General features: G+C 40.3%; 1 long non-coding RNA gene across 6 annotated transcripts in view; it reads left to right on the top strand.

The window, feature by feature from the left end:
- Window positions 1-19,926, top strand: part of LOC121816934 (uncharacterized) — an 83,524-nt gene that overhangs the window by 36,184 nt on the left and 27,414 nt on the right. For 3 of the 6 annotated variants that reach the window (XR_009595042.1, XR_009595041.1, XR_009595039.1), the window contains exon 1: window positions 13,168-13,243. The exons of the other annotated variants lie outside the window; for them this stretch is intronic. This is a non-coding gene — a long non-coding RNA (uncharacterized LOC121816934). Of the gene's footprint in view, window positions 1-13,167; window positions 13,244-19,926 lie in introns of those variants that run through there. 6 annotated transcript variants of the gene reach the window in all.

Here is a 19,926-nt window from a genome sequence, read left to right as displayed (position 1 = left end):
AACCATATCTCAGCCATCCTTTTATGTTTCCTTAATGACCAGCTGAGTGATTTGCTTAGAAAAGGCATTCAATAAACATTTGTGAATTCCAGTTTTTGGATGGAACTGTCCAGAGAGTTTGATGAACTGACTGCATTAAGTAAGAATTTATTAGATAAACAGATATTTTTCATCCAAAATTCTCTGCTGTTTTTCAGGATTAAATATGAGCCTGGGATGAATAGCCAATCAATCTCTTTTAAAGCATATAACTAGTTCTCTCCTAGATTTAAAGAGGAAAAAAAAATTGGACTTTTTTTCCCTAATAATGATATCTCTGGCCCTAGTCAATATTTCATGGCTGTTACAAAGAAATAAAACCTGATCAACAATATGTAGGCCAGCACAAGCCAAAGCTCATATCCCAAATAGGTTATATGTCATTAGGTTGGGTTTATATAAGCAATAATATTTAGGAATTCTCTTTAATCACAAATAATACTCACTGGTGGAGTGAGTGCTTAAATGAGCTTACCAATCTCAAGAACATCAATTATGTAGAAAATCAAAGGGTATAACTTCCCTTATAAAAACAACTAACTGTCTCTGTGGAAGCTTGTGATTCACTACTATCCTAAATATGAAGGCAGCAGCCTGATATTTCTATTTCTTCCAAGACCTATAAGGACCCAAGAAAAGATAACATTTCTTAACACAAGTATTATTAGGATCATACTGTATAACAGTACAATCAACTTTTTTTTTTTTTGCTTAGCATATTTCTCATCTATTTTATCACCAATGCTCAAATAATTTAATATTTAAACTGGATTATCAGGCTCCAAATAAAATGTAAGTAACAAAACAGGCTCTTTTGGCTTGCCATTTGTGTTGAAGACTCAGTTCAGTCAGTTAGTTCAGTTGTGTCCCGACTCTGCAACCCCATGGACTGCAGCATACCAGGCTTCCCTATCTATCACCAACTCCTGGAGTTTAATGTCCATTGAATCAGTGATGCCGTCCAGCCATCTCATCCTCTGTCGTCCCCTTCTTCCGCCTTCAATCTTTCCCAGCATCAGGGTCTTTTCCAGTGAGTCAGCTATTGGCATCAGGTGGCCAAAGTATCGGAGTTTCAGCTTCAGCACCAGCCCTTCCAATGAATATTCAGGATGATTTCCTTTAGAATGGACTAGTTTGATCTCCTTGCTGTCCAAGGACTCTCAACACCGTAGTTCAAAAGCATCAATTATTCCATGCTCTGCTTTCTTTATAATCCAACTCTCATATCCATACATGCTGCTGCTACTGCTGCTGCTAAGTCGCTTCAGTCGTGTCCGACTCTGTGTGACCCCATAGACGGCAGCCCACAAGGCTCCCCCGTCCCTGGGATTCTCCAGGCAAGAACACTGGAGTGGGTTGCCATTTCCTTCTCCAATGCATGAAACTGAAAAGTGAAAGTGAAGTTGCTCAGTCGTGTCCGACTCTTTGCGACCCCATGGTCTGCAGCCTACCAGGCTCCTCTGTCCATGTGATTCTCCAGGCAAGAGTACTGGAGTGGGGTGCCATTGCCTTCTCCGATCCATACATGACTACTGGGAAAACCATAGCCTTGACTAGATGGACCAGGTGTTATAATTTACATTTCTTAGTAAGTTAAGAGCCACAGGCAATTGAATCTAAGGCCATCCAATGTATTTAAAGAATCTGGTTGAACCAATGTTGTGCTGGTAAATGTTTAACAACCACCTCTCTGAGAAGAAAAGAGAATAGTCCTGATTTATAGTATTTGCTAATTTCATGGTATAAACTCCCACCATAGCCGTTTTCAAGCTAATTACATGAAGTCATTGAACTCAGAGTTGGGAAAGGATACCATAATTGTCTTTCGAGACTCGGAAGGATCTGGCTCCAGCCCTCACACTACTTGGTATAAAATGCACAAAATGATCACCTGTTCACAAAACTTCTTAAAAATTGCTTCAGGTCTGATCTAGTAAGACAATTGACGTTCAGAAGAAAGAAATTCCAAGACGTGTCTAAATATATAAAGCCCTTTTAGAATAATAGAGGTGACATTTCATGAACTTTTGGAAAATAAGAATTTCAAGACATCAGCTTGATAGCAGAGATAAATGCTATTATTTTTCTTTTTCAAGATATTATCATCTACTGTTATATGATTTTGATGAGTGACCCTTCACTAGAAATCTTAAGAAGTAAAATGAGTATTATTCATTATTGTCAGGGAACAAGTATTTTACAGATAACAATTTTTTTTAAAATTATCTAAAGTTCATTGCTCTAATCAAGATGTTTAAATATTATTCTAATCATATTGCATTATGACTCAGGGAAGCTACAGCAATTCTCTCGCTTCCCAGAAAATGAATTATATTCCTAGTTCTTTGTTTCGGACATTAAAAAAAAAGACTGTAGACTGATCTGTAAAGCACTGCAGTACAGTGAGGAGTTATTTAAATAAATTGAGCTGTGGGGGTCCCCTGCTTACTGTTGTGTGCTTGAGTATTTAGGTTGAGTTTTTATATTTCTCCCTTCGTTTCATCCTTTTCTGCCTGCTGTGAGCTGTCACTTGCTCTCTGAGTGACAGCCTGTGGCTATTTCACTGCCTTCTCATTCCTAATTTGCTTCTTCTAACCTGCTGAGGGCTAGGAAACAAAGCAGCTAGCCCACCTTCTTTGCCTTCTGTATAAAATAAGAGTCGGAGAGAGGGCCTGGGGGGAATTAAAGGGCAACTATTTCAATCCATCAATTTGACATCTAGTTTCCCAACCAGAACTTAATCTGTTCGTTTCCTAAAACAAGGGGGAAAGGTACCAGTGGGACATAATCCTGTATAATTGAAGTTGGGGCTGGGATTCCTGTTGTCCACAAACTAAGATATTACTATTGTCTCCCATCTTATAACACCTCGAAATATGGAGTACCTTTTTTTCTATCTTAGGGCATCTCAAAGAAGACACCTGTCCCACTATTCAGAGTTGGATTTCTGACATGAAATCTGCTACCTTTGCCTCTTCCTGGTGGCTCAGACGGTAAAGAGGAGGAACCTGGCAGGCTACAGTCCATGGGATCATAGAGAGACTAACACTTCAACATTCACCTTTGCCTCTTCCTATTCAGGGTTCTTTTTTGCCTCTAAATTGCCATCTGTAGTCACACGAAGACAATTATACTTACAATTTGGTATATTTGTTCCACAGCCTTTCCCTCACACCACCCCCAGTGAGGTTTACATACAGAAATTCACAGATCTTAAGTCTATAGTTCAATGAATTTTGATCTATGTATATACCTAAATAACCATCACTTTAATCACAGTATAAAACATTCCATCACCCCATAGAGTTGTATCATGCCCCTTTCAATCAATTTCTACTACTCAGGCAATACCTGTTCTGATGGCCCGTTCCTGAATTTTATCTCTGACTTCTTTGGCGCCACATACAGTTTTGGGGATTTAGCTATCTTGTACTTATCAGTGGTTCATTCTTTTTCATTGCTGAGTAGCACTCCAGTGTATAAATATAATACAATAGACAGCTATTTCACAATACCTGACCCTTAAATCTGCCAGTAACATTTTGATAATTTGCTTTATCACATATCTATTTCCCATAATCCATCGATTCATTATATTTTTGGATGCTTTTTAAAGTCAGTTGCAGACGTTGGTACACTTTACTGCTAAACACTTCAACATTTGTATCACTGCTGCTGCTAAGTCGTGTCAGTCATGTCAGACTCTGTGTGACCCCAGAGACGGCAGCCTACCCGGCTCCTCTGTCCCTGGGATTCTCCAGGCAAGAACACTGGAGTGGGTTGCCATTTCCTTCTCCAATGCATGAAACTGAAAAGTGAAAGTGAAGTCGCTCAGTCGTGTCCGACTCTTCGAGACCCCATGGACTGCAGCCCACCAGGCTGCTCCATCCATGGGATTTTCCAGGCAAGAGTACTGGAGTGGGGTGCCATTGCCTTCTACACATGTGTATCACTAACTATAGTTAATACTTGTTTCTGGATTTTGGGGGCAGGGAATTTATATACAACAACAAGTATAAATCTTAAGTGTACTTTTCATGAATTCAGGCAAATGTTACCCAGATTCATACCGAGATATGGAACATATCCACTATGCTAGAAATTTCCCAGTCAATCCCCACGTCCACTCACCAAGGGCAACCCATTATGAACTTTTTATCACAAACTAGTTTTACCTGTTCTAGAACTTTATATAAATGGAATCACATAGTATATACTCTTTGGTGTAAGACTTTGACTTGCCATGTTTTTTATGTTGCTTGTATAAGTAGTTGTTACTCTTTTTTTCTTCCTAGATGTATTCCATTGAATGAATATACCACTGTTGTTTAGCCATTCTCCTGTTCATGAACAGCTGGGCTGTTTTCAGTTTTTGAATGTTACCAACAAAGCTGCTATAAATTCTTATACAATTTTTTTTGTTTTCATTTCTCTTGGATAAATACCTAGGAATGGAATTGCTAGTCATAGGGTAGGTTTATGCTTAGTTAAAAAGAAAAATCCAAATGTATTTAAAGTGGTTGCTCCATTTTACATACCTACCAGCAATGTATGAATCCCAGTTTTTCGACATCTTCACCAACACTTGGTGTAGCCAATTTTTTTAAATTTAGCTGTTCTAATAGTCGCAAAATGGTATCTTGTTGTGTTTTTATGTACATTTTCTTAATGATTGATGATACTGAGAATCTTTTTATGTCCTTTTTGATCATCCATCCTTTTGATCTTCCTTTGTGAAATATTTGCTCATGTCTTTTGCCCATTTTAAAAATTAAGGACTTTTATTGTTGGATTGTATGAATTCTTTACATATCCTGTCAGACACACATATTTAAATACTTTCTCCCAGTCTGTGGCTTGACTTTTTATTTTCTGAACAGTGTATTTTGATGTGCAGAGTTTTTATTTTTATGAAATCCTATCTATTATTTTTTTATGGTTAATGCTTTTTGTGTTGTGTTTAAGTAACTTTTACCAACTCAAAGATCACAATGATATTCTATGTTTTCTTCTGGAAGCATCATAACCTGACCTTTTATGTTTAGCACAGTAATTTTAAAAGCATTTTCGGAAGCCTAGAAAACACTGCTAATATATGCACTGGTAATGTACACAAATGAGAACCAGCAGCTAACTTCATTATCTTAATTTTAAATCTTCTCTCTTGAACTATTTGTTTACATTTCTAAGTGCTACTCAAACTGTTGTAAATGAGAGGAAGGAATTACTCTATCCTTGTTCCCAATGCCAGAAGAAAATCCATTTTGCAGTCTTGTCAACCTGTTGAATCAATGTTTTTTGGTTTGTGAACTGACTAGAAGCCAGACTCCTTTTTGGATTGGTCACCATCCCCCCCGGCACTCATGCAGTACACTCAAGTACAGGATGGCTTCAGGCACAGTGCTGTAAAAAGTTCTCTTTATGAATAGTTTGCCTACTTTGAGAGGCAGAATTGTAACTAAAACTGTCACTCAAAGATTCCTGGATCAGCTGTGTATCCTTGAAAATATTGTCTTAAAGCTCAGAACTTCCAAGAACCTTATGGAAGTTTTCTTAACTGAAAATGATGACAATAGGCTATGGAATGTGTTTAGTAAACAGTGCATATATGCATGAGTCTGTGTGAGTGTGTTCACAGTAAAATATACACAATGTTTCTTCATCGAGGTCTCCAGCCTTCCTCACTGACTGATTGTGAAAGACCCTTGAGAATCTAAGGGAATTCTCTCTCAGGCAGTTTTTTTCTTTCCCATCATGCCAGACTTGCTTTGTCTGTTGATCCTTTTCTCAGGATCACGAAGACAATTGCTTCTTTGTCTCTAGTCATTTAACACCAGTTGCAGAGAGGGTTCTGCTGGTCTCATCCATGTACTCAGCGCAGGTTTTTCACTTTTTTTTTTTTTTTTGACTCTTCACCGACGTCTTTTCCATAACCCTGGCAAACCATGTATTGAACTTACAGAGCAAAAGGAGGTTTCCTATGCTTCCAGCACACTTTGTGCAATTCCTGGCACCGATTGGTATTTTGGCCCCCAGACTACAGTTGGTTCTCAAGCAATTTTTCTTGTGTCTTCATACTGCGGACAGTGACTACAGCCATGAAGTTAAAAGACACTTGTTCCTTGGAAGAGAAGCTATAACAAACCTTGACAGCGCCTTAAAAAGCAGAGACATTATTTGCCAACAAAGGTCCATATAGTCAAAGCTATGGTTTTTCTAGTAGTCACGTATAGATATGAGAGTTGGACCACACAGAAGGCTGAGTGCCAAAGAATTGATGCTTTTGAACTGCGGTGCTGGAGAAGACTGTTGAGAGCCCCTTGGATTACAAGGAGATCCAACCAGTCAATCCTAAAGGAAATCAGTCCTGAGTATTCATTGGAAGGACTGATGCTGAAGCTGAAGCTCTAATATTTTGGCTACCTGATGCGAAGAGTCGATTCATTGGAAAAATACCCTGATGCTGGGAAAGATTGAGAGCAGGAGGAACAAGAGCTGACAGAGGGTGAGATGGTTGGATGGCATAACCGACTCAATAGACATGTTTGAGCAAACTCTAGGAGATAGTGAAGGACAGGGAAGCCTGGCATACTGCAGTCCATGGGATCACAAAGAGTCCGACACGATAGCAACTGAACAACAACAGGTATTTGTCCTTTGTCAGTAGGACAATTTCTCCTTTGCTAGAAGACAGTTTCCAGATATTCCGGATTGAACATGTCTTAAGTGAGTTCTTAGACTTCAGTGTCCTTAGAGTCACGTTTAACATCCCCTTGATTCCAGGGGTTTTGCCCCTCATAGCACTTCAGTTCGGAGAAGGCAATGGCACCTCACTCCAGTACTGTTGCCTGGAAAATCCCAGGGAGGAGCCTGGTAGGCTGCGGTCCATGGGGTCGCGAAGAGTCGGACATGACTGAGCGACTTCACTTTCACTTTTCACTTTCATGCATTGGAGAAAGAAATGGCAACCCACTCCAGTGTTCTTGCCTGGAGAATCCCAGGGACGGGCCCAGGAGCCTAGTGGACTGCTGTCTATGGGGTTGCACAGAGTCAGACACGACTGAAGTGACTTAGCAGCAGCAGCAGCAGCACTTCAGTTAATTCTCTTAAGTATACAGTCCACATAGATTAGTATGAATGGACTAAAATCAGATAAATATTTAATTTAAAAATATCTCTGTTTTAAGATTAAAAAAATGAGATTCCCATGATATCAAATAGCTAAACTGAAATTTTCACTTTTTAACAGTTGTTTTGGCTTCTAACCAATACAACCTTTGCTAAAATGCTAACCACTTTAATTTATGCAAGCAAGTAATTCTCAATCCACAAGTGGTTTACTCTAAAAATATGCACTTTTAATTATACAAAAGGCAGTAAATAGTTTTTTTGCATGAGAATTCCTGGGAAAACATTTTAAGTATCTAAAATATCATTAACTTAAAAACTAATTAGACTAATATTTGGCAGGTTCCTACCCTAAAGACAAATCATTCATATGTTTCAAAAAATTTGTTCATGCATGTTACCATGGAGATGATGAAGTCAAAACACACCAGCTAGTGCATTGTTCAGCTCTGCACTTCCTACTATAGATTTGATTAAGTAACTCTGGCCTTCTCATTTTGAGAATTTGAGAACATAGCATTGTTTCTTTAACAAGGACATAGCATTCAGACTTGATTGATAAGGCAATAAGAATCAGATCTTATAATCTTTGCTCTTTCTAATGTGATAAAATTAGAAAGAGGTAAAGCACTTCCTCCCATTAGTTATTTTTGTGGTAAATGTAATAGACCTCTGATTCATTCCTCAGAGTAGCAGGGCTTGATCTTGTAAAAAGGCTGGAAAAAAAAGCTGTTTATTTGGTGAGTGAGGCAGGTGTCCTTTCTGACCAAATCACCAAATAAGGCAGTTTCAGGGCTTGTTTCCTTTGCAGATGTCTTGAATATTATTCTCCATCTTCCTGCTGTACCAAATAGTTAGAACAATAGAAAACTATACCTCCTTTTCAGTGAGGTGTATTTGTTGGCCTTTACAAGACCCATTCATGGTGAGTTCTCTCAAAATAATGTTGTTTCTACCCCTTTTGGGGTTCATCTAGAAAGTCAATATGGTTATGATTTCTATATTGCTTCTTTCACCCTGAAGACTGGTAGAATAGGTATTTCTAACTCTTTAATTCAACCCATTTCATGAAGGAATGATGTTACCAGTGGCTAGAAACAGCAGACTTTGTATATGTGAGAATCCCTTCGCCAGCACTTCATGAGGATGTTGAAAGAGAAATGGTTTAGATTTGTTTTGTTTGTTTCTTAAATGAATTGTCTGAACCCCAGAGGATAGTCAAAGCCCATCCCATTCTGCCTTCTACTGAGCACCAGCAAAACAACAGTGGTCCTTTTTAAGGAATCTCTATTTGTTTTTCTCTGCATCCAACACTCCTGTGGAAGTTGGAAGCTGACTAATAGTAGCAATTGGGCTTCCTAGCAAGGTTTTATTCAGTAACAGTCAGGTCATTCAGGCAGCTGAAAAATTTCATTTCTTGTATAAAAAATGTTCCTGCCCCAGCAAACAATGAAATTTGTTTCTTTGCAAGTGCAGAAAAAAACTGAATCTTCAAGTTTTCCTACTTGACTCTATACAGAAAATATTTCAGTAATAATTCATTAATATATTTCTTTCCAATAATTAAAATATGAATATTTAACCATATAATTACATCAGATCTCAGGAGAGAAATTATGTGTATAATTTCTTCACTGCTTCTTAAAGAATGGAACTTTCTTTTTGATCTCAAAGATGATATCTCTTTCATAGCACTTAGCTTTGGGTACGTACCGAATACTTCTGGTTCATCTAGGCTGCTAATCTATAAATACAAACTTTGGGAGTGAGCTAATGGGACAGGAACTACCACTTTGCCCAATAGATGGTCTGTTCCAGAGCACAGAGGTGAAGTAGGCCTCCTTCCCCATTTTTGCTAGTTTGGACATGGAGGTTGGGAGACCATTTCTCTGCCTTTGGGAAACCTCAACCCCACCGCCCCCACCCCCACCCCCACCCCGACTCCCTGCCTCCAAGGAGAGCCAGGACAGATGGGCAGTGTGTTTGACAAGGAACCCCTGCCTCCTTGCTTCAACGCCCTTCTCCTCCACTTTAAAAGCAGTACTGTATTTTCTAAGTGTTGGAACTGGCAACTCTGCCAGTCACTGGCTACATTGAACAATCCTCCATTCAAATCAGGCAGCGCAAACCCAGATTCAGTGGAAAGTTGTGATGGAGCACACAGAGGGAGGCCTCTCTGTCCTCCACTGTGCGGAGGGTGAGGGTTATGTCAGGCGCCCCAAAGATTCCAAAAGGGAGAATCCAGCAGAGTTCTTATACAGCATCTATTATACTAGTTTCACAAGGAGGATTTACGAACTAGAAAAAAAAAAGTTTACCTTAGTTGGCTTCCTTTTGCTGGTGCCACCAGAGTCTGAGCCTTCTGAAATCTCCTCCAAGCAGGAGGGCTTCGTCTCTCTCCCTCACTGAGGCCTCTTCAACCATGCTGGACTGTGTGGTACTAACATTTCTAAGTAAACATCAGAGTAAAATGTCTCTTTTAAAGGAGCCAATGCAGGGTTGTAGAGAGGCAGTAAGGGAGAGTTAGGAAGCCGCAGCAAAGCAATAAAAGAAAGAAGAGTGAAAAGGGAAGAAGAAAGGATAGATAGAATCTGCTAATAGGTATGTCATTTTTGACAATTAGTGTCTGCTTAGTTTTCTAGGACTCGTATGCTACCTGCACACACACCCCACTCTTTCTCCAAGCTGCCCACACAGCTCAACTTGAATCTTATATTAGTTTGACAGGGCTGCTATTATAAAATATCAGAAACTGGGTGGCTTAAAGCAACAGAAATTTGTTGTCTCACAGTTCTGGAAACTTGAAGTTCAAAATCAAGGCCAGGCTCCGTCGCACAGCTCTAGGGGAGAAGCTTTTCTTGCCTCTAGTATCTGGTGTTGCCAACAATCCTTGGCGTCCTTCGGCTCATAGAAGCATCACTTCCTTCACACAACCGTCTTCTCCCTGCGTGTCTTCACAGCATGTTCTCTGTGTATGTCTGGCTTTATGTCCAATTTTCCCCATTTTATAAGGACACCAGTCATATTGGTTTAGGGCCCACCTTAATGACTCATTTTAACTCGATTACTTCTGTAATGGCGCTATTTTCAAATAAGGTCAGATTCAGAAGTACCAGGGGTTAAGACTGCAGCATACCTTTTTTAGGTGACACAGTTCAGTCCATAACACCTTCCACTGACTGCTCTGTGCTCACCTCCTGTAAGGTCACCCACCACAGTAGAGGGGGGTAAATGAAACTTTTTAAGGAAGATGAAGCTCTCGATCAGGGTAGTGGGATAAACAAGGTAAGTCTGGTTTCCTTGGCACCACAAGGTACAGAAATAAAGTCATTAGGGAGAAATAGACCCTTCATCTCTTGAGGACTCTCTGTGCACAGGCTTGTGTTAGGTGCTTTCACAAACCAGCGTGCATCTAAAAATCTGTATTGCTCTGTTCCTTTTCACTTTGCCTTTTCTTCAAACCCCTCCAGAGAATTTTTGCCCCATAGGAGACTGTGGATATTCATTAGAAATCACCCAGATCAAATTCTGAATTTTATAGATGAAGAAACTGATGGTCAGAGAGGCCAAATAATTTCTCCAGTGGTGCACAATTATTTAGTATCCGAGCTAAGGCTAGAATCCAATCTTATTAACTCTCATTTCAGCAGTCTCTGCTTCAGAGTTGCATTCTGATTTGAATTGATATTGTTTACAAAAGGAAAATATATTTAACCTTAACTCCTACCTTTGAGGGAGGTAAAGTCCCAATCAGAGTTTATAGGAAGGTTGGCAGGCCCTGCTTGGAACTCCCCCAGGAGTCATGCCACTTCCTAGTTATTTGCCCTCAGAACAGGAGCAGATTGAATATGACCAGAGTGTAATAATGTATGTGACTTCCCTGGTGGCTCAGAGGTTAAAGTGTCTGCCTCCAATGCAGGAGACCTGGGTTCAATCCCTGGGTTGGGAAGATCCCCTGGAGAAATGTATATCTTGCACTAAAATAACTTCCCTCACCAGGACCTTGGTAAAAGATGAGAATTCAAAGAAAAATGGATACAGTCCCTGCCTTCAGGAGTTGCTAGTATGGTAGAAGATTCAGAAATTTAAGAAATTAATCCCCCCCCCCCGCCCCCGCTAACGGAATAAACATCACAATGGAGATTTTTAGACAGGTCTAGGAGGGAGTTCGAGATGCCTACAGCTGAATGGTTCCCAAGGATGAGTTTATAATCAGTGGAGCCGGCGGGCCGAGGAAGAGAGCCTGTGCAGAGGCACTGAGTGTTCTGGAGACCAGCAAAGATCTGCAGGGGCTGACTGTGTAGGGTCCTTGGGCAAGACAGGTCACAAGTGTCAAGAAAGAAGAGAGGACAGGTCAATTAGAGCCAGTTTTTTAAGATTATTCTATATGCAGTAATTCAGACTTTGCCTATGGGTAGCAAAGGCCCAAAGTGGCTTTTAAAGCAGGGAAATGACAGGAACCAGTTCCTCTCTCAGGCTGGGGCCAAGAAACCCTTGGAGGCACTGAACGAGTTCACCTCCCTCATCAATGCCTGACACTGGCTCAGGACCTTCCTCCTAAAGTCACTGACATGGGGTGACACCTCCAACCTCCAGCTGGGTTCCACTCTCACTCTGGGGCCTCCAAGAGAAGCAGGAGCCACTGGTGCACACTGAATGTCCAGTTTACCTATGGGAAAGCCCAGCTCCAGTACCACAGAGAAAAGCCCCTGGCAAGTCATTGGGAAAGTGTCAGCCGGAGGGGTCTCTGACATTTCAGAAACCCCTTTCCTCTCTCTTTGTCCTTCTCAGCCTGTGTCATTAATTTCCAGGCTGTCTCCATAGCAGAGTCCAAAGAGCACCTTGGTATGTGTGGGAGTGTGATCCAGCCAAGCCCTTTGGAGGCATAGGTATGTTTTTAGTTTGATACCCAAGCAAACTCTGAGTAGAAGATGAAGCTGCTTTCCCCAAAGGTTAAAAGTAATGAGACCGTCTTTGTGCCCTTGTGGTCTGATTTTTTCACAGGCTATTATGAAGGCTGTGGAGGGGAGAGAGTTTATCCATATAATTTGCATGTTAATGCTTGGTCTAAAAATATGCTCTGAGAAAGGAAAAAGCATACTTTAAAATATGCTTCAAGGGAACAAAATTTCAATTCTTGTGATCCAAGTGCCTTGCAGTAAGGAAAAAAACATCAAGTCATTTCATATTAATTTTATTTATTACAAGCTTTTGGATATCAATAGCTACATTTAGAGTTTTGGTAAAGCATCATATTTATATGCTTCTTAAACTCAGAATAGAGCAAGGAAATTCAAGAAGAGATCCTTTTCGTATTTCCCACTTCTCTCCTCCCTTCCTCAACAAACGTACCTCAACCTCTTGATACGGGCCTCATACCATGCTGGATATTGGGGTTCTCCAACCTATGTGTTGCATACATGCTCAGGTGCTTCTGTTGTGTCTGACTCTTTGAGACCCCATGGACTGTAGCCCGCTAGGTGCCTTTGTCCATGGGATTCTTCAGGCAAGATTACTGGAGTGGATTGCCATGCCCTCCTCCAGGGGATCTTCCTGACCCAGAGATTGACCCCGAGTCTCCTGCGGCTCCTTCATTGCAGGCAGATGCTTTACCACTGAGCAACTGGGGAAGCACTCCAGAATAAAGTTGGAAGGGGCTTACTACCAATCCTTTTCATAATAAAAGAAAAGGAACCATATTACAGTGATCAAATTCATAAGGAATTTTCAGATTTGTCTGACTCAAGATAGGAAACTTTTTTCTGAAAGAGGCAAACAGAGAATTCACCTTGAGGGAAATAGTACGTGCAGCTAGGAGTTTGGGCTCTCTCCCTGAAACTTGTCTGAGAGGGTCAGCCTCTTGGGTGTTTCTGCAGGGAGGCTTGAGAGGAACTGCTGTTACCTGCTGAATCACCCTCCCCACATCCTGGCCCGCCTGCCTGCTCCCTGGGGGGGGCTGTCTGCCCTTTTAGTAAAGGCCACATTTGCTTAGAGAAAGATGAGATCACCACCTGCGTGAGTTTCAGGGATGGCCAGAGAATGGCCTCTTCAGATGACTTGGGTCCACCCTCAGGAGGTAAGAAGCCTACCCTTTCCTGTGTACTTAACCTAGCCTAGCCCTTTGGACAAATAATGAATATAACTTGGAGACTTTTCACAGTTTTCTTCACAATTTCCATTCCATGAATGTCTGTGGAAAGAGAACTTTTCATGTCTTTCTCTTTGTATATAAAGTTTTGTTGAGGTGGGTGGGGTGTTAACACATGAAGTTTTAACAATAACAACAATAAAAAATACAGTGAGAGTGAAAACTAGTGGGAAATATAGGTCAGGAAATCTGGATTCTGGGTTTAGTTTTCACCTTCCTATGGGACCTGAGGTATATCAGTTGACTTGTGTGAAATGTCCTTCTTCATGAGGATATTGTATTAATCCATAGCAACATGCATAGCTGATATGCATGATGGAAACAGAAGGGTGACCTAGAATGTATTTGGAGAGCAAACATAGAAATGGACTTAGGAAAAGTCAGAGGTTGGGGGAGGAAGGGAGTCAGGTCACGGACCCATGTACAGAAGAAGAGTGTGGACAGTGAGGGCTTCCCTCATAACTCAGCTGGTAAAGAATCTGCCTGCAATGAGGAGACCCCGGTTCAATTCCTGGGTCGGGAAGATACGCTGGAGAAGGGATAGACCACCCACTCCAGTATTCTTGGGCTTCCCTTGTGGCTCAGCTGGTAAAGAATCTGCCCGCAATGCGGGAGACCTGGGTTCAATCCCTGGGTTGGGAAGATCCCCTGGAGGATGGCATGGCAACACACTCCAGTACCCTTGCCTAGAAAATCCCATGGACAGCCTGGCAGGCTGCCGTCCATAAGGTCACACTGAGTCAGACACGACTGAAAGGGCTCAGCAGCAATTCTGCTGCTGGATCAAAACATGAGAAAAAAACAAAGCATCTTGGGAAAGAAAAGAATTTTTTAAAAAATGGACAGACCAGAATGGCATAATAGCCTTTTCTTTGAAGTCATACTGGCATATGCTCACTCAAATAAGTTGAATCTTCATCTTGGCAGATTCGTCTGGTGAGAATGCGTGCCAATCTAGAGCCCACACTAACCATAGGGCCTCCTTAACTAAAGATATTTATGGATGTTGGATTTTCATCTCAAGAAGCACAGAAATGTGCTGAGCTTATTTTCCTTCTTCCCTGTTTCAGAGCAGTGTACGTTGCTGTCCTCGCCAGGGGTTCTGAGTAATTTTTGCATATCAAATATGACTGTGACAGATAGCAATAAAATGTATTCGAATCAATAAACATTGATTGGGCACTTTTTAGTTTTGGAGATACGAAGAAAAATAAGACATGGCCCTTGCCCTCGGAAAAAGTTAGACATGTAAACAAATAAATTACAACACAGCATCCTTAATGCTATGACACACTATGACCAAAGCAGGAAGGAGGAGGAAGTGATTAACTCCTTCTGGGAAGGCTTCACAGGGGGTAACAAAAGTTGGGGGAAGGGAGATTGTGTTACACAGGCTCCTGAATTATTTATAGAATTTTTTTTTTAATGTGGGGAAGGAAGGTTTTGATGATCAAATAAGTTAAATAAGCCCTTTCTTATAAGATTTAGTTTACTATTATAGCTGTGATTTTGGGCAAATTTCTGAATTTCTCCATACCTCCATTTCCTTTCCTATAAATTAGTGATAGTAAAACACAACTTAAATTATTATTGTGATAACTGCAGAATACAGCTGGACCTATAGACATTAGATACACACACACACACACATACATTTACATCCCTCTAATAAGAGGTAGAGCCTATGCCCATGCATCAGGAAACATTCAGTAACATAATAATTAGGGCTTGTGTATGATGAAAAAGTATAAGAGTAAAAGATGACTAAAGTTTTCCTAGTAGTGAAGTGGTGTCTTGAATCCTCTTATTTTCCAAAGGGAAGGAGGAGATCACTAGAAAGAAAAGAATATCTTAGTGGCATAGATCAACTGGTGAAGACATATTACTAGTCTTCTTCAAGATCAAACTCAAAGATGAAATCAATACATGTCTTCATTTGTTTATATTTTTATTGAACTATAGTCGATTCACAATGTTGTGTTAGTTTCGGTAGTACAGCAAAGTGATTGAGTTTTAAATATATATATGTTCTTTTCCATTATGGTTTATTATAGGATATTGAATATAGTTCCCTGTACTATACAGCAGGACCTTATATAGTAGTTTTTATTTGCTCATAATTTATCCCTCTTTCACCCTCTTTTCTTTGGTAAACATAAATTTGTTTTTTATGTCTGTGAGTCTGTTTTTATTTTGTAAATAAGTATGTTTGCATCATATTTTGGATTCCACATATATGTGATATGATAATCTCTAGGTCTCTCCATGTTGCTTCAAATGGCAACAAATGTCTTCATTTGTATGATAGGATTGGTAGATAACTGGGGATAAACAAATGACATTTTGCAGGGTTTTAGATACTGGGTATGATGTAAACTTTAGGACTGGGATAATTTATTTTTTTATCTTGTAAGATTCTGAATGGAAAAGTGAGAACTGTTGACAGTACTTTGCTGCAATTCTTTTGAGTAAACTAAAGTTCCACCAAATCTTTAGAAATGGAATGTTGCTAGTTCTAATAGGACAGCATGGGCCTGCTCTAAAATAGAGAATGTAATATTAGTAACTTCCATTTATAGAAAGCCTAAGAGTTAAGAGAATTGGCTCTGGGGTTGCACATGCCCAGGAGTTCAAATCCCAGCTTTCACTCTTGTAGGCATGTGATTTTAGATAATTTACTCTCTCTGCTTGATCCCTCATCTGTAAAATGCAGATAATAAAACTGACTTCATAAAAGATTGTGTGAAGACTTAATGAGCTCACACATGTAAAGTACTTAGCATAGTACCTAGCACCCACAGTCTCCAAAACTGGTTATTCTTGTAATTACTGTATTATATATTCTTGTGAGAGCCAAGTGGAAAAGGGGGTTGATTCTTCCTGGGAGGAGAAAGAATCAGAGATGCAATCCCAGAAGAAAAATATTTATGGTGCCCACTAGAAGAGCTATAGTTTTTTCAAAAATAAAGAAAATAATAGGTGTTGGCAAGAATGTAGAGAAATTGGAATTCATGTTTCTGGTAGGAATGTAAAATGGGGTAGACACTTTGGAAAGAGTTTAGCAGTTTCTTACAATGTTAAACATAGAGGTACCATATGATCCAGCAATTGGACTTCAAGTCAAGAGAAATGAATGTATAGTCAAGCGAAATGAAAACATATGTCCATAATAAAGACAGTATCTGGAGTTACCAGAGTTATTTGTAATAGTTAAAAAGTGGAAACAACCCAAATATCCATTAATTGCTGTTAAGTAAAAGCAAAATGTGATATAGCCATACAATAAAATATTGCATGCATGCTCAGTCATGTCCAACTCTTAGCAACCCCATGGACTGTAGCCCACCAGGCTCCTCTATACATGGAGTTTTCCAGGCAAGAATACTGGAGTGGGTTGCCATTCCCTTCTCCACAGGATCTTCCCAACCCAGGGACAGAACCCCAGTCTCCTGCATTGGCAGGTGAATTCTTTATCACTGAGGCACCTGGGAAGCCCAACCAGTCACAAAAAGGAGTGAAGAACTGATACACACTACAATCTGGATGAACCTTGAAAAAATTACACTAAGTGAAAAAAGTCAGTCATGAAAGGCTGCGTGTTGTATGATTCCATTAATACAAAATTCCCAGAATAGAAAAATCCATACACACAGAAAGTAGTGGTTGTCAGGATCTGGGAGAAAGCAGGAGGGGAGTAGACAGTAACCACTAACAGGTACAGAGTTTCTTTTTTGGGTGACGGGAATGTTCTGGAATTAGGTAGTGGTGATGGTTGCACAGCATTAAGGATGTGCTACAAACCACTGAATTTTACACATTAAAATGGTGAATGTTATATGAATTATTTCTTCATAAAAAAATTTTTAGGTGGACCTTCAAAGACAGGTAGGGACAGGCCAGGCAAATCAAGGAGAATGAGGGTACCCGGACTGAGAACACCTAGGTCAAATTTCAAAAGCAATAAAAATCAAGCTTTGTTACGGTAAGAACCTGGTAGAATGGCTGTGCTGCTCAAAGGTAGTCAGTGGCCTGTGGGTTGTTATCTATGATGGTACAAGGAAAGAAGGAGAGAGTGTGCTGTAGAAATGCTAGCAACCTAACATTGTGTGGTTGTTGGCCTCCAGTCCTTGGATGGGATATAGAGCAAAGGTGATCATGTTTGTGTGTAGATAGGTCGCCCAAACTGCACACTAGTCCTTCACAGTAGGACCACATAGCTGGCCTTGACAGATGGGAAATGAAAACAGCGGGTTCTTCACTTTGTAAAATTTGAGAAGTATTGTCATATGGGATGCATTACAAGGAGTAACAGCCCGGAGACATGGGTTGGGAACTGAGTGCAAACAGCTTTATAAGTAAAATAGTTTGAAGTCATCTTCATCCAGAGTTCTTTGACCAATTTCTACCTAGTTATATACCATGAACGACACTGTGACACTTCTAAGCATAGATTATCTCTTAGGAGTTGAGAAAATGAGGAATCAGGCAATTTCAGAGGAAAGAAAATCTTCAAAAACAAAACAAAAACCCCTTGGAAACAGTGAGGGCACCACTATCCCTTCTTGGAGGCAACGAAAAATACTTGGAATCATTAAAAAGGGTTAAAAGATACACATGGCACACTAATTCAAAAGTCAACGATTTATTTCTATTTATTGAATAAGAGAAACCAGAACAAGCCATTCCAGAAAGAGAAACTGAGTTGAGAGCTAGGTTAATGGTAGAGAGACAAAGTCAGGCAGAGGAGAAGTAGGAGATCTCATTGCTCACACTCTCCCTCCGAGGGAAAGAGCCAAGCCAGCCTGCTCAACCTTTCAGAAGCAGAGCACTATATTGATTCCAGACATTGTTATTCCTGCACACGAGGTGGTGGAGGAGGGTTGTGGGCGGGATGAAGAAAGGAAAGGAAACCAAGGTATTGACAGAAAAACAAGCTTCTACTTTCTCAAAAGTCTTGGATGTCACTATGAAGCAACCACAAGACTTCCCCTGTTGTCACATGTCGACTCATTCTTCCCAAAGTGAGTCCGTTTATTTAATGTCTAGTTTCATTAAAGTCGATAAAATTTTGTTTCAGAATCCGGGCAGTGCTAATGTAAATGCTTGTTTGTCTGGGGTTGTGCAGAATGAAGGAAGTTCATGCTCTGCGCAAGTAAAGCAATGTGTCATGTCATATTGCCAAAAGGTTGCATCATTTCTAAACTTTCCGGAAGACTGGATGGATGAGAGGTCATCTATGTTTATTTTGTGAAGTTCGGCCTACCAGGAAATGTGTGGGTACAAGAGATATTTTAGGCCCATGAGACTCTCACTTTAGATGCTTAATCCAGCAGCATGTGCTATAAGCTTCAGTCTCTAACTAAATCTTTGAAAAGAGTGGCAAGTTGTGAAGTATGCAAGGTTTTTGGCTGCACTAACAGAGCCACGTATAAAATCCTGTTGCCAAACAGAGACTAGAACCAGATGACAAAGACTGAAAACACACTCTGTGTATTGACTTTCTCTATAAAATACTCATTATAACCTAATTCAGTAATATTTGTTTCTAGGAGAATTGCATAATCACTCAGCAACCCATATTAATTAAGTCTGCAAACTGACCTTGAAAGAAGACTTTTAGACGGAACTTTTCATGTCAGGTTTCTTTAAGAATATAATAGAATTACTTCACAACAAGGAAGAAAAAACTGTTTTAAGGAAGTAATTTTTAACATACAGCGTAACAGATGTGATAGTTAATGGCCCACCTGCAATCCTGTTCAAGTTCATTCATGCACATTTTATATGTCATCTTCACATCCTCCATAATCCAGAAGATAACAATATCCCTTCCCTAGAATAAACGGCTTTTCTTTACTTTTTCATGTGGTCTTGGGGGGAGGGGAGGTTGCCAAAGAAAGTTACTCACACGAAGACACTCTCAACACACAAACACACCCCTTCCTACCCTCATCACACACATAAAGCACAAGGAAACCAAGAAACAGGAGATAATGATACTAACACCCAGAGGAAGGCAATGCCAAGAGAGGGAAACAGAGGCCAGCTCTGTCCCCAGAATGCACAGCAGAGAACCCATACGTCGTCTCTATTGTTGAAGCTATTTGGGTTGAGTTTTTATTTGAAACTCAAAGAATCCTAACACCAAAACCCAAGATGTCCATCTCCCTAGCAGACAGTACACCTCGTTGTACTATTTCAGGAGGTTGGAGGGGCATTCTGAAATAGCTCAATGGAGAATATTGTCTAGGTGATTGGAGTAGTTTCTATGTGACTGTTGCTCCTTGGAACACAATCCCACTTACATATGCTACCAAGTGAGTAGTGCCCCCTAGAGTTGTGCAATATGATATATAGAGGTAATCATAACCCACCCCACTGTACCAGTTAGCACCGTCAGTCTCTCTATATACCTAACACTGCTTGGTCTTGGGTGAGCAAGCTTCTTCTAGAACTTGCTGCCACCACCATTCCCCTTTATCATGAAATGCCTCTAAGAGAATGTTTCTCCACTATATCCTTTCCCTGGATCCTCACAGTGCAGGTACTATCTTTTAGCTCAACCCCAGGTAGAACAAGGCCGCTTCACATAGCAGATGGATGCCAATCAT

The sequence above is a fragment of the Ovis aries genome, chromosome 1, assembly GCF_016772045.2.
Source record: "Ovis aries strain OAR_USU_Benz2616 breed Rambouillet chromosome 1, ARS-UI_Ramb_v3.0, whole genome shotgun sequence".
NCBI lineage: Eukaryota > Metazoa > Chordata > Mammalia > Artiodactyla > Bovidae > Ovis > Ovis aries.
The sequence above is the reverse complement of the archived record's forward strand: the minus strand, read 5'-3'. Positions and strand labels throughout refer to the sequence as shown.